The 17,333-nt window shown below is 38.3% G+C and overlaps 1 protein-coding gene across 5 annotated transcripts in view; it reads left to right on the top strand.

Annotated features, from left to right (window-relative positions):
• Positions 1–974: 974 nt before the first annotated feature.
• Positions 975–17,333, top strand: part of celf3a (cugbp, Elav-like family member 3a) — a 56,449-nt gene continuing 40,090 nt past the window's right edge. For 4 of the 5 annotated variants that reach the window (XR_006826207.1, XR_006826206.1, XR_006826205.1 and 1 more), the window contains exons 1-7: positions 975–1,435; positions 6,122–6,251; positions 6,514–6,665; positions 6,885–6,937; positions 8,919–9,045; positions 9,172–9,347; positions 9,779–10,121. The gene's annotated coding sequence lies outside the window, so the exon portion shown is untranslated. Of the gene's footprint in view, positions 1,436–6,121; positions 6,252–6,513; positions 6,666–6,884; positions 6,938–8,173; positions 8,299–8,918; positions 9,046–9,171; positions 9,348–9,778; positions 10,122–17,333 lie in introns of those variants that run through there. The other variant, XR_006826208.1, reaches the window with a different exon arrangement.

The raw sequence follows: 17,333 nt of genomic DNA, 5'->3' as shown, positions 1-17,333 counted from the left end.
TAGTTACTTTGCTGATAAAGAGTTTACATGCATTACTACAAATAAACGTTAGTATTAGTATTTAAATAGTCAAAATTGACAGCTTGTTAATGCATCACTATTCATAAACAAAATGTAATCTGTATATTATGATATATAACACTTCAGAAGGGGCCATCCTGCAGGATATGTGCTTTTACTTTTGATACTTTTTTACTTTTTGCTGTGCTTTTACCTGGGTAAACTTGTATTTGTATAAGATAAGATATATCTTTATTAATATAGAGGAATGTAAAGAACAAAATACAACAAAAGTAGAATCAGTTAGCATTAGTATACATGTATACATAATATACACACTGTATTCACACTAAATTTAATCAATATACAATTTACATTCTAGGTAGGATTAAAAATATATACACACTATAAACACTATATAGGCTACAAATAATCCATCCATCCATCTGATGGATGGATAGTCAACGCGGGTTGACAGTATATTAAAAATAATAGCGGTAGCCTATATTAAAAATAATATACAATAAAAATAATAAGGAGAATAAAAACAACAATAACAATTATGAACATTATGTATACAGTATGTAATTAAGTAAGTTAAGTAACGTTCATTTATATAGCACCAGATAAAAGTCGCGAAGTGCTTCACAATAAAGTGCAATACAATACAACAAAGTGAGATATAATAAATAAAAACATAGAAATACATAGAAAATCATATATTAGAAAGCCATAAAACCCTCGTCTAACTAAAAGCCTGTTTGAATAAGAGAGTATTTTGTATTTAACATTGTTGTATTGCCACTTAAGCAAAAGATCTGAATTATCATTCCACCACTGTCCTGAAGCTATACCATAAATACCTTTCCTACATTACCAGTAACACGCAGCATGTGTCGCTAACAGACATTATCTTCCGTGGCACTTGGTGGCGCCATAACTACGTCGTGTTTGCGGAAGTGTCCTTCATCTTCCGCCAGCAACGAGTAAACAGACCTCCTGGATGTCGCAAGGCGCTAAGTTTTCGCCTTAAACGTTAAATGACATAAACTATAAATTTAGCTGTGATACCGAAGTACACGGAGACGCAGGTAGTGATTTGAAGCAGCATACCGAGCATTTAATATTTTTTTTAAAACAGTGGGATCTGAGAGGCTGCTGAAGGCGATTATATCTGTGCTGCGTTAAGCTATCATGCTAAGCTAAGTGCTAGCCACGGCTAACTTGGAATGGTAGAGCACAGCGCGAGCTTCTCCGGACATGGCAGCGGGAGCAGGGGCCGCTTCTGGCGGCTCCCTGGAGTCCACTTTGGTCAAGAAGTTTCAAAGTGTCACGAACACGATGGATTCAATTCAAGGATTGTCAACGTGGTGCATCGACAACAAGAAGTACCACAGCCTGATTGTGCGGCAGTGGATCAAGTGTTTGAAGAAATGTAAGTAACGTTAGCTTTCCTGACGTTGACCGTTAAACTGACAGTTGGTGCTTCAGCTGTTAGAGGCGACTACAGTCCTAGTGTCCCAGGTTTCTATGAAATAATATAGTTTCTGTTTCTAACTTAACGTTACTAACAAACCGGGAAACTAGTTAAAACGTGCGTAACTCCGGCACCTGATGCTGGGATGCTAAAAAACGATAAACGGAGGTGTTTTCAAGAGGGATTATGTCAAGCTTGAGAAGATATTTTTAAATTTTATATTTTAAAATATTATGCTGCCTCATGTGCTGACAGGATTGATTGATTGATATAATTATTTAGTACATGTAAAAAAGAAAAGAAAAAACAAACAAAAATACAATAGTGGTAAAAGATGAACAACAAAACATAATTTCCCGTACTTAACCACTCTGTTTATGTGTGAAAAGGTGTAGGAAGAAGTAAAACTTCTCTACTCGTACCCCTTTATACCCTAAATGTCATGAACAATAATACATTACAAGGTAAAAAATCTACAAAAATAATAATCAAGAATAGCTGTATTATTATATACACAACAATATTTGAACGAATACTTCATATAATTTTATAGACCCTCAGGTGATTATTAGAACTGCACTTCATCTCTGTACTTCTTGAATATAATTTCTTTGTACATCTTTTTAAAATTATTGTTTAGCTTGTTCCACAATTTAACGCCATAGACAGACAAACTTAACGTAGCTACTAAAGTCTAGTTAAGGAAATATTTGATTTTGTGTTGTTAATTGCAGTTGTCAAGTGATACTCAAAGCTGGATTACTAGCTAGGGAATGAGTTCCTAGGCCCCCTAAGAGTCCCAGGTTCATTGTGGATCAGTTACCTTTTGGCAATTTGACTACTTGCAAAATTCTTTGGGAATTTGCACCACTACAGTATAGCATCAACAGGGACATACATTATTACATTGTCTTGTGTGTCTGATGTAACACCTTTTGATCATTTGAGTTTAGATTGTGCTCCCATCATACATTATGCACCTTAAATGAGGTAATTCAAATATATATGTTTTTGTGAATAATATATGAAAGCTGCCAACTATACATGATGTCTGCACTGTACTTTGTAAAGTAAACTTGAAGGCAGCAGGGGCCTGACCGCAAATTTGTTTCCCAGGGCCCCAACAGGTCACTTCGACCTGTTCATGGTGCTGCTCTATCCAGTGTATTGTTCTGAGCCTACTCATGGTAATCTCATCATTTAAAACAGTGTTTTTCTTTGTAGTCTATTGATTGATAAATTCATCACAAAGTTAGTTGCAAAGTTATAAATATTAGCATGTTTCTATTACAGATGCATAAGAATGACTGCATATCTGGGACGAAAACTAGAACATTGTTTTTTAATATTTTCAGAATGTAAAGGAGTATCACATGCAGAGCAGCCAAAGTGTCTGGTTTAAATTTACCAAAGGCTGTTTTTCTTCTTCTAAGACATTATGAATATTGTTCAAAAAACTTACTGTAAAATTAATCTTTTATAAAAAATCCCACGCGTTTCATAGCAGAATACCAATATACAGCGTTTCCCAGCTTTGTACCTTGTGTGACATTTCACATGAGCTGTCCCTGTTGGGTTGAGGTCTCGACTTTTACTTTGTGTAATTTTAGCTTTGTGTGCTTCTTGGTGTGACTGGGCAAAGAGCAAGATACAGTCCTAAAGGCTGATTGTAAAATTTGTCACTGGTCTTTGGCTGAGCGAGTCAGCAAAGCCTGTCCCGTATTAAACAGTAACAGGTTGTTATTTTCAGTCCACGGTGGCACTAATGTGTTGTGTCCTGAAGCGTTCAAAACGTGTATTGCATGCGCCTTTGCTAAAAGATCTGACACTATGTGACATGTAAAACTGAGCTACATAGAGCTGTTTATATTTTGCATTTATTCAAGTGATAACACTTGAATACAGGACTGCACAATATGGTAAAAAAAATTATATTGCCTTTATTGCCTAAAATAATGAATATATTCATATTCATTATTTTAACAGATATGATATGATTAAGTGTGAATGAATTTTTTTTTTTTTTTTCACTGAATTTTTCAATTTATTTATTTTCACTGAAAAAAACTATTAAAATCTTGATGATGTGACATTTGTTGGGGTCTTTACCAAACAAACATGTTTTCTTACTTCTGGAGAACAACATTTGTAGGCGGTGGCATTGCCGCAGAACTACAGTACTTCATCACAATGCTGTTTTTGTCACACATTTCATCTTCATCAAAAAATGGCAGCTTCAGAGATTTGATTATTGCACTTGGCCATATTGCAATTTCAATAATATTTCTGTTTAGGTTATTTATTATGGAAAAATTCTGAACATATGTTGTTTCCTGCTCTTTAAAAAATACGGCAATGCTGCTTTTCTTTGTTTTATATCATTGTAAATGAAATATCTTTGGATTGGTTGGACAAACACATTTAAAGACGTCACTATTGTCGTACTAGGAGCCAAAGCGATCAGCAGTGGGCAGCCATTGTCCAGCCCCCAGGGAGCAGTTAGAGGTTCAGGGCCTTGCTCAGTGCTTATATATCTTACAGATATCAAAATTTCAGTGATAAACTTTAGCTATAACATTGTTTTATGCTGCTCTCTCGTTTCCTAATTGATGGAAAATTAAGTTAATCAGCAGGCAAAACACTGTCAGCTCATGGTTCCAGTTGTAATGTTTTATTTTTTTTTTATTTAACCTATGGCTGCTTACAATAGCAGCCAAAATATACTTAACAGACAATTACATTCAGTTTTGTTTAGAAAGGATTATTGCGTATGCACTAATGCTTACCTGAGGAGGTCTTTGTTTTTGAATTATGGACATTTGTGTGGTTTCTGTCATAGAAACTAAAATAAACAACTGATTAACTCATTGTTAGTGTAATTACATTTTCTTCCATTACAGTCTGAAGACTTGCATTTATTGTCATTAATGCAGGAAACTTTCTTTTATATGTTAAATTAATTATGTGTTTTTGATGTTTCAAAACCATGTTTTGTTTTTTAATGGCTGGAAGAATGTTATTATTGATATTTTATGCAAAGGTTGTGCTGGTAGACTTTGGTTTTACTCCCAAACAAAGAGATGGTCTTGGCTCACTATTGTCTGTGTTTCTCTCCGCTTGCTGTTTGTGTTTAAAGTAATGTGTTGCAAGTTGTGTTTCAGTTAGCTCAAATGCAGTTTATAGTAGGTATTTGTATGGAGTACAATTCTGTCATTGTTCTGCTGGACAGATCACACATTTAAGCTTTCAAATGTCAATGTAATACATAAATGTAACTGTCAGTTTGCCTTCCAGTAACTTGAAAGTGAACTCTTTTCTGATGATGTTGTTTTGGTTGTAATTTCTTTTTTCTGTCACTTTGAGAATTTAAGCAAACCCTCATTTCAGCACAACTGTTTAAATTAACATAAGATCATCTGTTTCCTGTGTCATTTTTTTTGCATTGCAGTGTTTGTGCATTGCATTTGTATGGCTGGTTATTGAACCTTAGTATTTTAAAAGTACTGATGAAATTCGGCCCGTAGAAACTTTTCTAAAAGTGTCAAGTAACCTGAAGTTGGCACAGAGTGCTTGGTCTCACTCTTAGTTTTGCTCGCTGGGAAGTTTGGTTCTTTTGTTGAAATAAAGAAAGGTTTTTATAGGAAAAGGTGTACTCAGTCAGTAAAGCATAAATAAAAATATTGATTTGGTGTCTGTACCAGAATTTGGGCCTCATGTTGGCACCGGTATAAAAAAATTATACTCATTCCTGTGTGTGTGAAAATTAAGTAGGCTGTTATTTCATTCCTTTTTTGAATAATCTCTCCGCTATTACATTGTCATATATGTGTCTGTCTTTAAGTTAATAAAAGAGTTTAATGAATTGCTATTGTTATTTATTAAGTGAAAATACCAAACATTTTAGATTTACGGCTCAAAAAATACTAAGATTTGTTTGCGTTTTCCATTTCTTGTAATTACAAAATGTATATATACTTTGCAAATTTGTAATGTGCAGTAGTGGATGAAGTACTACTATCTTTTACTTGAGTAAAAGTAGCAAAACTACTGTATAATAATACTCTGTTACTCTGTAAGTAAAAGGCCTACATTCAAAAAATCTTACTTAAGAAAAAGTACGGAAATACTAGCATCAAAATATGCTTAAAGTATCAAATGTAAAATATGTATTATGCAGAATGGGCGCATTTCAGAATAATTATTAAATATTATTTATTGTATTTCTAGATTATAATTTGTATACATGAATGTGTACATCACTAATGCAGCTAACTTTAAAGTCTTTAAATACCTGACAGCTTTACCTATAATAATACATGATAATGTATTATTGTAGTTGATTTCTATTTTGTTATAATATTATTATTTATCTAAATCTGCAACGTAGCCTAACTAGTAACTAAAGTTATCAAGTAAATATAGTAGAGTAGAAGCAGAATGTAGCATTAAACAATATAAATACTCAAGTAAAGAACAGGTACCTCAAAATTGTACTTAAATTATTAATCATGAAAATTATCAGTACATTGCAGCACTGCAGACGAAACTGAGCCTCTATTCAGATTGTTTTGGCTCAACTCCTTCCTCGGTAGATAATCTGCCTTCCGGTCAAACTAATGCTACTGTCTCTCTTTCCTTTAACAGCTGATGCCCTACACAGGCTCAACCTTTTTTACCTGGCCAACGATGTCATTCAGAACTGTAAAAGGAAAAATGCCATTGTCTACCGTACGGCATTTGCTGAGGTGCTCCGTGACGCCCTCTTGCTGGTCAAGTAAGTAGTTAGTCAAATAATGTACAGTATATTGGAATGCACTGATTGCAACAACATGTTTATTGTTGGGTGCCTTATATTTCCTCTCCTACATTTCAAGCTCAGCCTTTGTCTTTTGCTTTTGTTAGTCACGTTCACGGTCTCCTCTCTGTCCTAGTCTTTTATTTAAGAACATCCTCACACATAAATAAAACACATTTCAAAAAACATAAATCTCTTGTCTCCCTTGGGCTTATTCTGTCATTTCCTCTCCTTCCTCCAGCTTTGAAGGTGACCCTAAGGTAATTAAATCAGTGGAGAGGATACTGTCCATCTGGGAGGACAGGGGTGTGTACTCAGGGACACTCATTACTGAGCTTAGGAGTAGCTTAGTCAAAGAGGAGTCCCCTCCTGAGGTACCACAAGAGCCAAGAAGTAAGTTTGTTGGCGTATTTTGTTTCCTATTACTTTCTTTTGACATTTCTATAATATCTAATCTCTACACCAAATGTTAATAATTTCTGGAAACACATTTGTCTGACAATTTTAAAAAAAATTTTGTTCTATTTTGTTATCCAAGTACTGAATGTTGGGGATGGTCATTATTTTTGCTCTATTCTAAGTTTTATTCTTATCTCTTTTTTTTTTTTAAAGCTCCAGTAGAGTCTAAAGCAGATCTACGGTCCAAGGTTGTTGCTGAGTTTGTGGTAAGCACAAAATTAAAGTGTTAAGCTCAACTAAACTCTAACTAAACTGCAACATCGTTATTTTACAAATGAAGCTAATAAAAATAATCAGTCCCTCTGGGATTTCTCGATGTTGCTCGCAATTTTGACTAATCTCCGCAACTTTTCTGATTTGACCTATCGCATCCATTTCCCACAAAATGTTGTCAAACTCACTTCCTTGTTTACATGTTGACATGTGTGATACCAGTGTCTCACATTTTCCTACAAAAATCCCAGCAAAGCACAGTGAAAAACAGTATCCAGATCTTCTTTATGAAAGCAGGGGCAAAATGCAAAATGAGCAGTGTTGAGGTTGAACATAAAAGGAAATCGTCTATTGACAAAAACTTTACCACCACAAAACATACGCGGAGAATGGAAGAAACGCATTAAAGTTAAATCACTGTGACAGAGGCTTCTGCATCCCAGTCAATTGACCCTTCGCTAAGCCATGCCCCAAATACACAGCTGGCCAATCACAGTGCAGTATAAGACTCTCTCTAACTGAGGTCTGACACTTTAATGGTTGCGCTCTATTGACTCTAATGCAAAAAGCGTCATTTTCTAGCATTCTTTTGCTGTATTTTTCCAAGATATGGTCAAATGCTGTTCCTGGGGCACTTGTAATAGTTACAGTAGCTACCCAGAGAGGTTGAAAGAAGCAGTACGATTTATTCTCTTTCCAAAACCTAAAGCAAATCCAGAAAAACATAGGCTGTGGATTGTTCCTAATGTAATGTTAGTTAGTTAACACTAGCTAACTTACTTCTGAATGTAATGTTATAGCCCTACTGTTCTGCTTTTTAATGATTGTAAAAGTGAACCTAATGTTATCCAGCTGTACAGGAACAGTGCTGATTCTTAATGTCTTTGTCCTCTTTCTCAATAGTCAGGTGGTTCACTTTTACTCTGTGATTGGTAACGGTTAGGCTTTAGCTTCTGTCTTTATTTCTTCACATCAGTTTGACAGCTTGAATAAAACCTTTAAATGCACAATGCAACTGCAGAACTGTGCTCCTTTTTCAAAAAATTTGACAATATTTCTCCGAAGAGTGCAGTAATAGACAATGGCAGCACTGTGATAAAAGTCCGACAAGTCTGACAGTTTGTCGGACTTAGCAACAGTAACTGAGAGGGGCGTGGCTTAGCGAAGGGTCAATTCCTAGTTTTCACATGACGTCTCATTCCAAGGAAAATGCTCCCTTGAAAGGGCAAAAAGGACGTTATTTTCCGCTGCCTACCAACCAATACGCAAGAGATACATTGTTACTTTGAGTTTGGATGGTTGTTGTGCTTTCGGATTTACTTATTGAGGAGGAGACAAGCCTGGGCTGTGTTAGGTGAGGGATTCCCCAGAAGGTAAAAGTAGACATTACCGCAATCGAGCGGCGGCAGGGACCTGGCGGTTTTTAACGGTAAAAGTGTAGCAGCGGATGCTGTAACGTTATATGGATCGGATATGCCCAACACTTGCAGTTTGTGTTCATATCTTTCTTTTTCTTAAGTTGAAGGGTGATCCAAATATAATTTGACTGCTTTTGTGGCGTCGCTATGGGGGACTCGCGGTGTTGGTCTGTTGTCCGTCCAAGTCACTGGTGACTGAAAACTATGAATTGCAAGTGCTGAATAAATCGAGGCAAGTTGGTTTAAATATGCATGGTTAGAGTTAGGCCCATGAATTCCTGGAGGGACTGTTGTAATGATTCAAATATAATTCTAAAGTTTAAAAAAATCACATCTACCTTTGCAGTTTTCATTTATTCCCACAATTTCATCTTAAAGAAGCGCCTAAGAACATTGCAACTTTCATCGTAAATTTTGAAAAGCTACCGCAAAATCAGGCATTTTAGGCCGCAACAATCACAAAAAATACCCACGAAATCCTGAGTACTGAGTAGTTATGCTCTACTCAAATATCGTGTTGCTCTGACATTGTGGCTGACTGCTACCTCTGCTTTAGCCCCAGGCACTGATAGATGAACTGACCAAATACAAGAGATCTGTGGAGGAGATTGACCTGAGAGAAAAGCAGCTGACAGCTATGAGGGTTGACATCTGCAGTACTGAGGCCCTCAAGAAACTCAAAGGTGCTTGCTTTAGTCGTCTTCTACTGTCTCTTCTACTAAACACACAAATTGGCTTCAAGATCAGCAGTGCTTTTTGTCTTTCTCACATTGCTTCAAAAATCATCCTTACATGCTGGATTCTTACAGATAAAGCTGGAGGAAAGAAGTTCTCCAAGGACTTTGAGGAAGGAAGTGCACAACTACAGGAGTTTGTCAAGTTCCTTGACAAACAAAGCAAAATGGGGCCTTCTGTCATGGAGGCCCTCAGCAACGCAGATATCTTCTACGAGACGCAGTATAATGAGGTCAAGATCGTTGCTAATGTGAGTGGCAGATGTATTTGTAGTCACATAGTTGTTGCTGAATAAGTTTTAGTTGTCAATCATAAGAAACACAAGTTATCTGTAGCTTTGTAGAGCTTCAATATGACTACACAATCACATCCTAAAAATGCTAACATTGTTGTAATTTATAAACATGGATCCTAGTAAACTTAAGCTGGTATTGTTTCTTAGCCCGACCTGTATTTAGTTGAAGTCCTTCTTTGTTAGTCACTCTACTTGCCCATAATGTGCAGAGAATCACTTTGAACCATGTACTATATGTACAATAGATTAAACTTCATATTACCTGTGAAATCACAGGAAAGTACCCAGTGCCAGGGTGAATTGTAAGCTGGTCCTAAAAGCGAGACGGTAGACCACGTTTTGTTTTACTTTTCATTTACTGATGCTCCGTTACCTCTTCTCTCAAGGCCTACCAGACGTTTGCTAACCGGGTGTCCCACCTAAAGCGTAAGCTGGACACCCTGAAGGCCACCTTACCAGACCTGGACGAGTCACCCATCCCCTCACCCTCTGCAGATGCGCCATCTCCAACGGGCTCGGAGTCCCCTTTTCATGGTCTGGAATTAGCCCACCCTGATCCAGATCTTGATGGCTCTGCTATGGATGATGAGGCAGAGCCACCTGCCCCGAGCCCCTTGTCCTCACCAGGAGGATCCCCCAAGCCCACGGAGACTCTTGGGGTGAATGACAATCGTGAAGTGGAAGACATGGACCTCTCTGAGGAAGAAATGGACAGCGGTGGTATTATAGGTAAGGAGTGTAGTGTTTACGGACTTAATGTCTAACTTTTCTGATCTAACTTTTGTGATTATTCCTACTGATTTTCTGTGGCAGCATTAGACAGAAAATGTGTTAAAATAATAAAAATAGGCAAGTGAAGTCACTGACTCCCATCACAGCCGTCACATGTCACCAAAGACCATCCAGGCATTTCTTCCAATCTGCGTTCCAGCCAGTTTTCACAGGAACACTTTCCCCCACCCATAGAGCCGTCTAATTAAATTCAGATATATTTTTACAACTACAGACTGCCATTTAATGTTTTTTACTTGCCGTATATGATCTGTGTTAACCACACTCAACTGTGATGGATTAAAATATCAACTTTTTACCTGCATGTACATGTACTTTAAGGGCCCGATTTACTAACATCCTGAATAAAGAGTACTAAATTGCGTGTGCATTCTAAAATATTGCATGTGGAATTTTAGTACCTGTTATGGGTGATTTACTAAGAATTATTGCATAGATGACAACAGGAGCAAACACATTGGAGGTGGCAGTATTTAAATAAGGGTTTTGCTTTTTTTTATGGTTTCCGCCATGTTAATTTCTCTACAGTTTCTTTCATTACGGCTGTGTCTCCTTCTGGCAACAATAACAGCAGCCATCTCTGTGCAACACTTGGCGGTCTGCACCTTCCTTTCAAACATATTAAATACAGATGCGTTTGCACTCACATGAAATTGTGTTTAGGCTTGTTAGATCACATTGCGGGTAGTAAATAAATGTATTTGCATGTTACCCTCCCACTACTTTGCACAATAAAATTGAAACGCCCCAAATTGCATATTCATTAAGGCAAAAGTATTAAATGAACAACAGGTGCTATCTTGCACTTTTGAAAGACGTCATTCATTGTGCACACCGTTAGTAGATCAGCTTACATGTTAATTTGCTGGTGACATCACGTTTACACATGTTTTTGCTCACGCAAACCTTTAGTAAATCAGGCCCTAAATGTGTTAATTAGCCGTATGCATAGATGATCTAATGTAGCAGTGTTTTTTATGTTTGATTTACCAAGTTATTTTGCTGCTCTACTGTGGACATTGTAGAACTAAAACTGGACATTTTGTTTTCCATTTTCTGACATTTTAAAGATAAAAACAAAAATAATCAGCAGATTAGTTGATAGTTTCAGCCCTACATTATTACAGCATCAAGCAAAATATCTTATAACCAGTATAATATTATTTGTCATTATAACGTCAGCATTTGATGAAGTTTTGTACTTGTTTTAAAACGGTGCTGTAAAAAAACCAAACTGACTTAATTTAATAGATGGGTAACCGTCGGCGTAGCCAGGTAGTTTTGACTGTAGCCCTGAATGTAATTCAACAACAGCTCGTAAAATATTCTCCATATTAATATGCAATAATCTTTATGACACAGTCATAAAGATTATTGCAATAATATTGCATTTTACTCAGCCAGCCTGCATTTAGAGAGAGAGAGAGCGAGCATTGCTTACAGCTTCAGGGCTTGTCCGTGACTACTGAATCATCCCTAGCAAAATCGTAATCAAAACATTTAAAGTTAGTCATCGTCTAGTGAATGTATTTGCTACACAAACGGTTAACAGTCGCCGCAAAGTAGCGAGAGAATGACACACCGGAGCGCACCGGACACCTGTTGCACTGTGTCCTGCTGTCTCTGTCCCCCCTAGCTCAGAGACACATTTGCACTGTTTTACTGCACTGTCTCTCTGCTCCAGGATGCTTAATTCCCTCTGAAGCGGCTGTGAACTGCACTTTATCAGAGGTGCTGAAGCAGGGTCCGAAATTAACTTTTTGGCTCACCTGCCACGGGGACTGGTAGATGAAAAAATCCACCAGCCAAGCATATTTTTTACCGGCCAAATCACATATACATTAATTTCAGTACATTTAATTGATATGGTATTTTTAATGAATAAGTGTACATAGAAGTCAAAACAGAGCAACAAATAGTAAGACATGGAAGAGGTGGAACTAGCGCTCATAACAGTACATTTGAAGGTTTTGTAAAACTATCAGAACTTAAACCTCATAGTCATCCGACGACTCACAAACTTACAAAAACGAACTAACAAAATATATTTATATCTTTAGTTTTCTTCCTCTTTATCCTGTTTTTCTTCCTCATCCTCCATTTTTGCCCATATATTTTGCTGTAGAGCTGATCTTTCCCAGCAGTTTTTTGAAAATTTATTCATTTATAAAAATAAAACAAAAAAACAGCCAGGGTGGCCAGGACAGGACGTGAAAACAGGACATGTCCTGGGAAACCAGGACTGATGGTCACCCTACCATAGCTTCATATAAAATGTTAGTCTAGCAAACATTACAGGAGGAAAAACAGTTTCACTTACTCGCACATCCACTCGAAGTCAGAAAGTGGCCTGGCCTTCTTGCCAATGGCATGTACAGTCCTAAACAGTAGCTTCATCTTCTTGCTGGTCTGCTCTCACATTGCCATTAGCGCTGTCACAGAAGTTTTCGAGAGTAGAGGCTCAGATTGAGCCAGAGACACAGACACGCAGGCAATGTGACACTTACTGTGTTCATGGTCACGAATGTTCTCAAGTTTCATCGTTTTATTTCCGATGACAAATGAGTTGTTTCTGTTTTTATCTTTAGCATACTGGCGACACACAGAACAACTCATCACGACCGCGTCAGAATCATATTGTAGCCAGCCTCTTGAAACTCCGTTCTCTCCAAACCTCCATTTCTCACAAAACTTTCTTTTTTTATGTAATTCGTCCCCCTTTTCGTCTGTGGTTTTTCGTTTTAAAGGTTGGCTCACTCCTGGTAAATGTCACCACATAACAGCTAATAAGCGGCAGCTAGCTGCAGATCGGTGACTTTGCAGTTCGTACCGCGCTTTCTCCTTTCCACAAGCACTCGCGTGGCCGACGTTGCTATGCAACCATGAACAGAGGCGCGCTTGGAAAAACGGGCGGCCGGGCGCGTCTCAGTGTAAGAGTGTAAGTGAATGTCGCGATATTACTGATCATGGAAAGATTTTGCAGCGGTGTTGATGAATACATTGTAGGGAAAACACTGATTATTACATTACTATTTTGGTATGAACATTCACCCGCCAGTGTGGCGGATAGCCTTTTGAAATTTACTCGCCAAACGGAAAATCTACCCGCATTTGGTGCTTGGCGGGTGTTAATTTCGGACCCTGCCCACAAAGCTCAGACTATAACTCAAACCCTAACGATATATAGCCTAAATTTAGCTAATTTCAAGGTGAAATAGGGTGAAGCATCTCCCCATCAAGAGATCTGTCCGCATTTACGCACGAGCCACAGCAGCATAAGCTTGTATTTAAATCTCCCAACAAGCCCACAGGATCATGTTAAATAATATGCTGTGTTCTTGTATCAATCCAAAAGGTCTCACACACAGTCCAGGGTCATACAGACACACTGTTTAGAATAAAGCAGCCGTCCTCCTGATCAATTCTGAGCTCCATCAGAGCGTGTAAACATTTCAGACACTAAAAGTTTAATTATGTTTCTTCTGCAGAGTTTCCTCTGACCTGACAAGTTTTTAACTAATTTTGTTTTGTTTTGCTGCATAAATGTCAGCAGCAAGGGCGTCACTTTGTGTTGAAAAGTGGTGGGTCTCCAACGTTGACAGCGTTGTGTTGGAGAGATTTGTGCAGTGGTGTTCCTGAGAGATAGAGAGGGAAGAGATGCTGCGTAAATCTATGCGCACAGTTCTGCAGAAATAAAATTAATTAATAGGCCTAGTAAAAAAAAATCAAAAATAAAATGTGGCGGTCAGCGTTGATATAGAGGTGGGCCGCCACAAATAAGTCAATGTATGGGAACACTGTTCAGCAGCACCATCTGTGGCTTTGCTGTCCTCTCTGACTAATCTTTCACCCTTGAACAGGGCTGTGGCAACTTTCCCTTCCCGGTCTTAGTGTCTGTGGCCCAGTGGTACCAGTACTACTACAAAACGAGTCGGTTACTTTTTTACATTAGCAGTTAAACTCTGCTTTTCCAGCTCTCAGTGTCACTGTGGTGTTTGAGTGAGATGGACTGTTGGGGCTTAGGGCTGCGTAGATGTTCATATTGAACAGACCAACAGGCCTGGGGAGAAGGGGGGTTGGCCCATGTGGCTCAACCTTCTGTCATCTTTTTCATTATTAGTAAAAAAGTTTTGGCTAAGGAAGGAACCCACCGGCCCTGAGGTTGGCCCGCCCACCGGGATTTGTCTCGGTACTCCAAATGGCCAGACCGTTACTGGTCGTAATCAGATTACAGGTACATTTAGAAAAATCATTCTCATCTCAATGCGTCATAACCAACGCTTTCAGACAGCATGACAAAGCGTAAGGATTTTATGCTAAAGGTACCCTTCAGCGTCCGTATGAAACGCCCCTGTTTGCTACGTTGCAGCAACACAAGGGAGGTAGGGTTAGCTGGTCATCAAGAATACATACGAAACAACATTTTTTGTCATTGATGGGCCAGATACTGCCATAGTGGTGCCATAGTGCAAAGCATATCATATAAAAACATTTAAACATGGATTTTGGGAATGGGAGATTTTGTTATTCTATGTTTCTCTAAAAAACGCGTCATTGATATTTCTCATTTGTAACTAATAGTAATCAGATTACATTACTTTTATTTTATGGTACTTGGATTATGTTACTGATTACATTTTTATACAAGTAATTAGTAATTGTACAGGATTGCATTTTCAAAGTAACCCTCCCAAACCTACACTACTAGTTACTGGGAACGCAATAATACTACAGTAACACGTTACTGCCCAACACTGTTGGTATTAAATTCTGTCAGGTTAGATAATGTTAGATGATTTCAGCATAATTCATGAAGGTTTAAAAGTAGCAAAAAAAGGATGTACTGACAGTTTAATAACTTACCTGGTGTTTTGTGTATATTGAGGTTATCTGTTGTTTACCTGTCTATATCTGAAAGGAGAGTTATGCTATATTTAAAAAATAGACGAATTAAAAGAGTATGTTTAACAGTCAACAAAATGCGAAGTGAGTGAACAGAAGGAAAATCGAAATCAAATAAATATTTAGTGTGACCGCCCTTTGCCTTCAAAACAGCATAAGATTTTCTAGGTGCACAGTGTTGGGGGATTTTTTGCCATATTGACTGGTGTATGATTAAAACATTACACCTAACAGATGCTCATGATCACCAATTCAATATGTAGGTTGAAACACAATCATTATCTGAAACAGAAACAGCTGTGTGCGAGGTATGCAACTGGCTGAAGAACAGCCAAACTCAGGTTGCTGAAGACTTTACTGTTAAAAGTCATAAATCTTGGAAAGACACAGCAACAAGATGCAAGGTAGTTATACTGCATCTCCCAGGCAGAAATTTCAAGGCAGAAAGGGGTTTACAGATGTGCTGTCCAAGGTCTTTTGAAGAAGCTACGTTTCTTCTTTGAGCATAGACCCTACTTCCCTTTGACATCAGAAGATGTCCAGCAGTGCCATCAGCTCAGACCTGCAGAAATCAGTGGGACCCTGGTACGTCCATCTACTGTCCAGAGAAGTCTAGTCAGAAGTGGACCTTGTGGACAGGATCTTGGGTGCAGAGAAATGAGAGCAGGTGCATTTGACTGTCAAAAATTGAAATATTTGGCTGCAGCAGAAGGCAGGTTGTTTGCGCAGGAAACCGTGAAGCGTGGTGGAGGTTCCTTGCAAGTTTGGGGTTGCATTTATGCAAATGCAGTTGGTGATTTGGTCAGAATGAATGGTCTCTTCAATACTAAGAAGTACAGGCAGATGCGTATTCATCATGCAACACCGTCAGGGAGGCATCTGATTGGGTCCAAATTTAATCTGCAGAATAACAATGACCCCAAACATACAGTTGAAGTCATTAAGAACTATCTTCAGCTTAAAGAAGGACAAAAAGGAGTCCTGGAAGTGATGGCATGGCCCCCACAGAGCCCTGATCTCAACATCATCCAGTCTGGGATTACATGAAGAGAGAGAAGCAAATGAGGCTGCCTAAATCCACAGAAGAACTCTGGGTAGTTCTCCAAGACGTTTGGGCCAACCTACCTGAAGAGTTCCTTCAAGAACTATGTGCAAGTGTACCTAGAATCATTGATGCAGGTTTGAAGGCATCAAGGCATGGTCAACCCAAATATTGAATTAATTAACACACATACTAGGGCTCGGCTCCTTGTCTTTCTGCTAGATGCCCAGTAGGCTACCCCAGAGACTCGACTGCCCAGCGCCACAAACCAGCCTCACCTATTCCTCATTCTCAGTCAGCAGCCTGGCTGGCACCTCTTCCTACTGAGCTGCGGCAATCCACTGAGCTTGAGCAGCAGCAGTGCTCAGTTCCTTTGTTGCTTTAACCTCACCGGTCTCCAGTCCTGCTGATCTGTCCTAAGGATAAGTGAACATCTTGCAGGCAGGGAAGGAACTCAGAACACCAAAAGGTGATGCTCTGTAGCTTCACTCATCATGGGAACCATATATTTGCACAAAACAGAGCTTGAAAGAGGCGCACGACTCCCCAAGGAAACGTTTTAGTAAAACATAATGAACTTCCTATGTGTGTGATACAATTAATATTAAAAACATTATTTATGGAAGAAATATTATTTATTAAAAATATATAGTACTATAAGTATATATGCACATTCCCTGAAGAAAGACACTGATCAGACATCTTTACATTCCACATCTCAGCTCTTTTGTGAGTGGTGGTCCAAATGGCATGACGGTCGAGGTCCGGCATATCAAACTGAATTAGGTCAGCGTCAACTTCTGAGGATCAAATGTCACCACAAATGTCACGGCCAACACAGGAAATGTCATTCTCCAAAGTTTAGAGGAGCTTTTAATTCATCTGTAGAATTAGCCTCCCTGACTTCAGGCAATGGGATGGCTTTTACTCACTGCACCAACCAGCTATCAAACACATACATTTGTGTGACTGCTACAATTATTATTAGCAGTCTCATTATTATTATCATTATTACTATTATTATTTTTATTAATACTAATATTATTACCACTATTACTATTGCTGTGTCCCTCAATAATAAGCTACAAGATGATAGCTGGGTTTGCTCACTCTTTGTTACAGAACAAAATACAGGCTACTGTGGGCCATAGCCAATGGCAAATCAACAAATCTGCTCCATGAGGGAGTGAGAAAGGGGAAATTCT

Source organism: Micropterus dolomieu, linkage group LG09 (assembly GCF_021292245.1).
Source record: "Micropterus dolomieu isolate WLL.071019.BEF.003 ecotype Adirondacks linkage group LG09, ASM2129224v1, whole genome shotgun sequence".
NCBI classification, from domain to species: domain Eukaryota; kingdom Metazoa; phylum Chordata; class Actinopteri; order Centrarchiformes; family Centrarchidae; genus Micropterus; species Micropterus dolomieu.
Note: the sequence above shows the minus strand (reverse complement) of the source record. Positions and strands in the feature narration are given on the sequence as shown.